Source organism: Mycteria americana, chromosome Z, assembly GCF_035582795.1.
Source record: "Mycteria americana isolate JAX WOST 10 ecotype Jacksonville Zoo and Gardens chromosome Z, USCA_MyAme_1.0, whole genome shotgun sequence".
Lineage (NCBI taxonomy): Eukaryota > Metazoa > Chordata > Aves > Ciconiiformes > Ciconiidae > Mycteria > Mycteria americana.
In genome coordinates this window covers 32,442,230-32,451,012 of record NC_134396.1, presented here as the reverse complement: position 1 = coordinate 32,451,012, position 8,783 = coordinate 32,442,230, and positions in this window count along the sequence as shown.

The following is an 8,783-nucleotide window of genomic DNA, read 5'->3' as shown; positions in this document are numbered from 1 at the left end:
TAAACCTGTTACTTTTTGTACATAGGAAAAAAAAAAAAGAAAAAAAAAATTGAAAAAACTCTTCATCACCCATGTAGGACTTTTATCTTTTCCTGATGAGTTGTGTAAATTTTTTATATTATTTCCAAAGTGAAAAAACGTACTAGCACTACCTCTGTTTTGGATAGAGTTCATGCTTAGCATTACTGTCCAGATTGTTCCAGATGCTATACAAATGAGTTGTTATAGCCCTCAGGTGCACTGGTGGAGTTAAGCATTACTTGTTGGTTCTTCGTTACATGCAAACACTGCTGGTCTTTGTTATGATGGCCTCCAATTTGTCATTTGAACAATGGCATGCTAAAATATTGGGAAATCAAAGGTCATCTTGACTAATTTGTATTAAACATTGCAAGCCCTCTTCACTTCATATCGGGATGGTCTAGGATAACAGAACTAGGTGTGTAGAAAAGGAGAAGTCTTGTTCTAGAAGAAATATTGGCATTGCTAGAGCTGGAGAGAAAATTTCCCATGTGCCTCACACAGAGCCAAGTTTTGATCTACCTCAATTATTTTCCAAGATCTATAGTTCCCACCGTACCATAGTTTACTTTGTTGGTAATCTGTATTGTTCTCGTAGGATAAGTGGGAGAGATTCTGATCAAAAAAGTTTATGGGACATATACATGATAGTCATCAATTAAAACAGAAAAACAAACAAGCAGACATATGCACTGAGACCATGTGCTGAGGGATCTGTTTGATCAAATGACAAGCTTCAGAGAAAACAAAACCACCTTGTATGCACCTAGCAAAAGATGCATTTTCTTAAGAGGCAGATGTCAGGAGAATGCAATTCCCCAACACTTTAGTCCATACAATGATGAGTTGGAAAGGTTGACTGTGACAGTAAAAGTTGATTGTAAGGAAAGTCTAACTTTACTGAATATGAAATGAAGATGGTATCTTGATTCTTTACCAGAACCCTCTTGCTTCCTTTCTTGCTAAGGAAAATGCATAGAAGGGAATGACTGGTTGCAGCTGTGGTTTCCTTTTTAATTTGTAGTGATAATCATATATGTTTTGATTATATGCATGTAAATATATATACATAAATATATATGCATGTAAAGCATATATGCTTTGTTAACCTCTTTGGCATGGGTAACAACCTACTGAAAGTGAAGAAACTTCAATGAATGGATTTTGAGATACTACCTGTGTTGCTGGCCAGACCCTTGGAGAAACAAAAAAAAACAGACCTAACCTGTACTCAGTGGATGGGTCATAACTAGCTAACTTGTAGCCAATAGATTATTAGGCCTAATGGTGAAACTCTTGTTTCAACATTTCAGTCATTGTGAAATTGGGAGGAGCTGTAGCTATGCAAAGGCAAAGAATCTGACTTCATCAGCACAGAAAAGAGTTGTTTTTAAAGAGGTATGTTCACCAGAGAAGCCAAAAGATGCAAAAAATCAATCAAAAAAAGCCATAGCAGGTTTTAAAAAATTACTTCCAATTAAAGCTGAAGGAATGATCGAAAATTTAAATGTTTGATGTGGTCTCTTTCTTTTTGGCTGAGTTCAAGAAGGGGTCAGCAGCAGCATGTTCTTCGCAAGAGCCCAGTCTAACTATTCAACTTCAAAATGTGAACAAGTGAGCACCTAGAATTTTCATTTGGAGTAAAGGAGGAGGTGCTAGGAAGTTAACCGTGTTATTAGTAGGAAAATGCTTATCTGATTACGAGTTTTGCAGGACTGTGCAACAGAAGGAAATGGTTACTGTACATTGCTGCCTTCTAAACAGCTCTCGTAATGTTAAGATATTTCACAATAATTTTGTGTATCCTTGCTAGAGGCAAGGGTAGCTGCATTTTGAGTGTATTCTCTTTGTGTCTATTTCTACAAATGCAAATACTACTTGTTTTGAAGAGGAAGGATTGGTGGAGGTCCATGTAGTGGTGCATCAATGAGGAGTCGCAGGTTTCCTACCACTTCAAGCCAGCTAAATCCCCCGAGGCATTCACTTCTGTCTGAGATGCCCACATTTCTGTACATTGAGGGTACTACTTCTACACACATTTAAAAAAAAGAAGTTTTTTTTTTTTTATTTTCTGCTTATACGGTCATTTCACAAGTGTCTTCAATGTTATGATGTATTTATACGACTCTTTATTTCCATGGGGAATTTGCAGCCAACTATTATAGTCTGGAGACTTTTTCAAGTACTGCAAAAAATAAGGCTTAGGTTAATAATTGTGGAACAGAGTGATTGCACCATCCATTTCACTGCCAGAAGGCTCCCTGATGGTCTGAGTGGAAAGGGAGGATATTTCTAAACTAAAAAAAAAAGTCGTTTTCAGTTATAGCAACACCTAAGTGGCAAGGTAGTTTCCTGGCATTAAGAAAGGGCAGTCCTTGTCCTAAACAGCTATGCTGCACAGTCAAGGGGGGAGAGAGAACTAAATGGACCAGCACAAATAAGGCAGTGTTTTCTATGCAAATTAGTGTTTTCTATGCATCAACAGCGCAATATAAGTGAAGCTCTAAGTATAAGTCACTCTAGTCAGAATATTATTAAGAAAAGCTGGGTCACCATAGAAGACAAGTAAACAAAGGTCATTTGGATCTTATTTCCTCTTATCTTTCTGCTTATCAAAGGACAAAATGTCACATAAAATCACTGCACATGAGTTTCAGATGTAAGTCCCTAAGGACCCCAGTCAATAGCGTGCTTCTCTCTCTGCTGAGGTTCAACCATGGGATGAGTCCACAGATTTCTGCCAAGGAGGGATGTCTGCACATTTTCTGCAGCTGTTTTCCTAAACAATATTAGAGATTAGGCACCAGTACGAGGAAAAATAAGAGGGGGAAAATAAAAATATATTTTCTAGTCTTTCTAAACTTGTCTCAAAACCAAACAAAACATTCACCCCACCAAAGTCAGACTGTAAAGAACCAGTTAGTACTCACTCAGGCTGTCTGGAGGAAGGCTTGCTCAGGCATAATTAGTGTGCTGGAATTTTCACCACTATTTTAGTGAAACACAATGTATGAATTTTCTAATCCCTCTTCTGAGGTGGGGAAAGTAATTCATAACAGCCTACAAAAATAAAGAAGCCTTTAATCAAGTGGGAACAGGGGATAGAAGGAAAGTAGCCCAGCATGTTTTGAAGACAGTCAGATGTGCTTTTTTTTGGAAAGACTTATTTTACAGTTGCAGTAGGGTAGGGCTTTTGCATTCAGCTAAGACTTCTGAGGAATGGTAGCCCACCCACTTAATGAGGAATAGACACCCAGCCATTTAAAGTTTATGAAGGGGAGGTAAGGGATGAAATCAAGAGGAAAGGAAACGCCAGTAAACACGCTACAGAAAAGGCCATAGTGAAATTCATGAGAAGGCTTCCTTGCTTTCATGTAAGTTGGTGGGACCAAGGGGTCACAAAAAAAGCAACAACAGGATTGAAATGTCATTTTTTTTCATCATTGTACACTTGTAGCCTATAAGCAGGAAAGTACTGTGAGGATACAGCTTCAAAGCAACCCTGTAAATTAAAGAATCACCCTTCATCTTCAGTGATGCAAGACAGAAAAGCTTTCGTAAGGGATGGTTATTTTTTTAGTCGGTTAGAAAGTATTGGAAAACCATTCCTTCAAACAGCAGTAATTCTTTCACTACTGTTTGATAAAATGCAATGGAAATGCTATATTTGTCAAATTTAGCTTATTATTACTTTCTGATCAGCCATCTCCTCCACCAGTTGGACAGGTTCTCCCATTTCTCTTTCGCTGTGAATGCTCTTCTGGTCCTTTTGGCTTTGACGTGACAAAACAAATGATAAATTTTCAGGAAGCTAGAAAAAGGCATCGGGAGTTTCCGAACGGCGTTTCCAAAAATTTGAGCTCTAGTGCCACCTCGTGACTAAGTTGAGAACAAGGACAAGGAAATGTATTACAACAGAAATTCAATCGCAAACAAGCAAAGATCTTGTTGGCACTGTTTTCCAGGCTGTCGAAATGATAAGAACTAAAACAGTTCAACTTATTACGGAAAATGGGGCTTTTTTTTTTTTTCCCCCCCCCCCCCCCAGTATCCTTTTTTGGAGCTCTGGTTTCAAAAGGAAAGAGCAGGAGAAAAATGAACTAGGACTAGCTGATGTATTCTTAAAGGGAGATACAAAGAGGTTTCTCAGAGCACTGTGACAGACAATCATAGAATATGAAAAAAAAAAATCCCATAACACCCCCCCCCCCCCCCCCCATATCATATGTGTATGGGTGCTTACACAAAACCCTGCACTTAAAAGAGAGACTCACCCAAGCCACAGCCTGTCTTTCTGTCTCTTGTGTGATACACAGGAGGCTCTGAGCAAAGGTGTGAACTTCTAATAAATAAGGGTGAGCTTCTAATAAATAGCATAACAGAAGGTGCTATGGCAAGGTGATACAGTTAAGCAGCCCTGTGTGTTTACCAAGCATGAAGATAAAAAGACAACAATTTGCTTTTGGAAATGAAGCGGTTTTTCCATCTCCATTCCGGAAGTGACCTGTGCAAGATGTTTTCAATTGCTTTTTGCATTTGTTATATGCTTCTTTTTGTTAAAATCATCGGATTTGGATCATTGGATCATTGCAATAAAGTACACCAAAAGGTCTTTGAAAATCTGGCCTTTAATTTTTCAATGTCTTGTTGAAATCTATTTAAGTACTGCCTTCATTCAGCTGGACCAAGTATAGAAAAGCTAAACGAACTGCTTGTAGGGAATTCAGATGTTACAAAAGTGGTGGGAATTTATCATAGCCAGAGAAGGTGACCATCACCATATTTAATATTGGTTTTTATGCTATTCTTTATACATCAATGGATCAGGATATTTCTGGATTTGTCTGAATAAAGAAGGACAGGAATTAGATCTTGTATGGTCTTTGATCATACTATGCAGAGGCTTTCATTACATTGTATACTGTGATACTAATCTAGGTTTCCTGAACAGTTGCAGTTAATTAGTATTGTCTAATATGCATTTATATGACTCTAGCAGTAATAAGCTGCATCTGCAATTAATTTCACTATGCCTATTTCAAACTCCACTTAGTCGTTCCTTCCTATCCACATTAAATGATTGTTGGTCATTATCAAAAATTGCCATTTGAGTTTTCCAGTTAGCTGATGAATGTAAATTGGTGAATGAACAGAAAGTTTGGACTTCTTACTGCTCAGTTTTATCTATTTTGAAATTCAACACTTTTCTTTTCTTCCACCACCTCTTACCATATTCTGACCTATGCTAGAACTCAGCTGGTAAGCTACTGACAAATTTCTCGTAAGCTTCTTGGGATGCTATGTCAAACTTCAAGAAGTCCAATTGAATTGTGAAGGTTCTTCTGCTATTTTTGCAATTTTACAGCAAAACACTCCACTCTTTGCGGAGTCATATGTGTTTAATTATGAGGATGATCAGGTAATTTTTAATTAATTTTTCTAGGTGTTTCACATTTCAGTTAGTATGAAGTTATTGACAAATAAATACTTTTGATTTATAAATTGATAATTTTATTTCCAGACTTGTTTATTCCAAATAATAAGTGGATATGAATAAATACCATACATTGTTTATTATTCCTGCAAACACTATTCTGTTCTTCAGAAAAGGCGGGGGCGGGGGGGGGAGAGGGGTGTGTGTGTGTAATAGTTGTTGCATTATCAATATTATAAAAAAAATTTTTAAAAAATTATCTGAAATGATCATTATGTGGCATTGTTTGAAATGTATCAAGTTTGCTCTATTTGCTTGAGGTGAATGCTTCTGGAATATCTAAAAAACATGACACTTGGTCTTATGGAAAATTGAAGATTTTGTTAATCCAGACATCAACCAGGTCTGGAAACAACGCTATAATTAAGTGTTTTTCTTTTTATCAAATGCAGATATGAACATGTGGAAAATTACTTGAACTTGCTTAATCCCACTCCACAAAATGTAAATCTTAGAATTTGGAATTTATAATTTCAAGTTCATTTTGTCTATATATGTATTTAGCCTATTAATAAGGAAAATACACAAATATAGTCTATGAAACTCTTAAAAATACAGAACTCAAAACTTACAATGACAAAGAAACCCCAGTCTCCATAGATTAATTTGCACAAGATAAACTGAAAAAAAAAAAAAGAAGTTGCTTCAGTGAAGCATCAGTGCTGTTAATTGCATAGCTTTACATTGGATAATATTTTTACCTTTCCCCTTAATGCAGAACACAAAATGCTTTCCTAAGATATGGCTTGGCTGTAGGAGAAATTGCACGGCCTAAAAACACTAGATGTAGCTGTTGACACTTGCAGGAGAAAGGCACTTCTCCCCCCTCTCCCCCTCCTCCCAACCCCCCGTAGGTATTTTGTTGGGTTTTGTGTGTGATGTTTTGGATTTTTTTTTTTTAAACAAATTTTCATATTGTGGCTTTGCTTAAAATATTAGGGAGCCTCTTCCATAGTCCCTTGATTTATCAATCCCTCTTCCATTACACGTGATATCAAAAGTTAAAGTATAAAATTTAAACATGACATGAGTCTTCATGAATTAATTATAAAGTAATGATGTTTGAAAATAAATTAGGATATTAACTTCTAGCAATGGGCCTGACGTTGCAACTAGAGTGGTGTATTCAGGTTTCTCTTGCAGCATCAATGCATTTTACATAGCTAGGATATAACAGTAATCTGATCAGCTGCAATTGCCACAATACCAGACGGATCCCTAAAAATAGAAGTCCTCTAGTAATCTGTCTCGATTATTGAATTCAGTGACCGCTTGGCAATATATCAGGGAATGCTTGCAGAACTGAATTAAAATATATCATGAGGTTTTATTTTCAGTGACAGCTAGAAATCTTCCGTATTCTGTTCTACCATTTTCATGGGAAATACATTTATAAGGATACCCAATTTGCTATACTGCTTTTCAGTTTTTTTTTTCCAGTTACCATTACCATAGTAAAATTCAAAATAGTATCGACAGTGCCACTCTGTAATATTTTATTAGAATAGTTTAATTAAGAAAATACAATGTAGGAATATGAATTTTTTATCAAAAAAAATAAGGTATAAGTGTAAGCACATACAAAACTTTTAGTATCATTTTCCTCTGCAAAGGTTAAGAGAAGTATGTTTGCAGTATGTATTAATATGCTTTTCTAATGTATATTGTAAAATGTGCATTTAGGGAGAGAGACAGAAAAGATGAATATGCTGGTGGACGGTGTCATTCATTTTCCCGGTTTTCATGTTTGATTCATGCCTTGTGAATAAAAAAGAACTGAAGCCAGGGGTCTGATGTTGCTTTTCATTTCTAGCTGATCAATGCAAACAAATAGTTAATATAATAAAGTGGTAGTTATAGGACTGTTAATGACTGACTGTTGACAAGCACAGGTACCAGTACACCTATGAATTTTATATTACTGGGAGAGATGCATGAAGATTTGGGTTTAATCTACTGTTAGTGAAAGTGTTTTATTCGCTATTAACATGAGTTGTGTTATACATACAAACCACTGGTAGAAGAATGGCATCTACACCTCTATCCGAATGAAATAAATACCCTGCAGGTACAAATAGCCTGTCACTTAACAGTGTCATCCACTCGCTTGTGCACTTATCCTTTAAGCCCAGCTCCTGTTCTCAGTTGTGCTTATGTGACTTTATATAGTTTTTAGTGGAATTGCTGTGGTATAAATACACTGATATCAACATTTGTAGATCCATATGTGGTACTCTGCCTCCATGATGCCCAGCTGATTTGTGCAGAAGCACTGATAGCTTGTCCAGACATCTTGCTTTCAAAGCATGGCAAATGCCTGGTCCAGGCATCAGTGCAGGAGATCATCAGTATAAGAAACAGACTAATGGTCAGAGTCATAAGGTTATAGGTATTTAAACAAAACCAGAATTTGGCTCCCAGAATTTTGCCACGAGGAGCTCCAGAATTCAAAGTAAAATTAATCTCTGAAGCATTAAGTTAATCATGAATTACACTGCTTTCTTAGGCATCTTTCCCTGCTCAGCCAGGGGAAATTCACTCCAGCCACCAAGCCAGGAGAAAAACAGCAGCAGTTCTACCGTTTCTGAAGTTTTCCTCTTTTATTTGTTCTTCTCCGCAAGTGGGATCTTCTCACGCCTGTTTTCACTCCTTGACTCATGTTTCCATATACCTAGTCCCATGCTCCTGCTGACTTCAACACAGTTTTACTCTTGCTGTGCCAGCCTCATAAAATAGGTTGTTTCTTCCTCTCTTCCCCTCCCCTCCCCTCCCCTCCCCTCCCCTCCCCTCCCCTCCCCTCCCCTCCCCTCCCCTCCCCTCCCCTCCCCTCCCCTCCCCTCTCTCTTCCTTTCTCTGCCACTTTCTTACCCTTCCCCCCTCATTTCTGGCTTTTTCCCAATTCCATATCCTAGGGATATAGGAGGAGAAGTCAAGGCCTGAAGATGTTGTAGCAGAAATCTAGTACAAATTCAGATCTCATACGAAGACTTTTCTTGTAATTCATGGCAGTATCCACCCTGCATTGGTTTCTAACATCGTACCTGTCCCCTTTTTCCTTTTTCTCCATTTACTAGTATCTCTAGAACAATTGCTTCTCTCTTGGAAATAATTTCACTGCATGTGCTCAGTTCCTTGGTCTCTATCTGCAGTAGAGACCCATACCCCTTCCTCCAGCACTGCCTCTGAAGCCAGTCGCATGCAGAGAATCCATCTCGTCCCTTCCTACCCTGCATCAAAAAACAAGGGTCTTTGGTTTAGACTCCTTTCC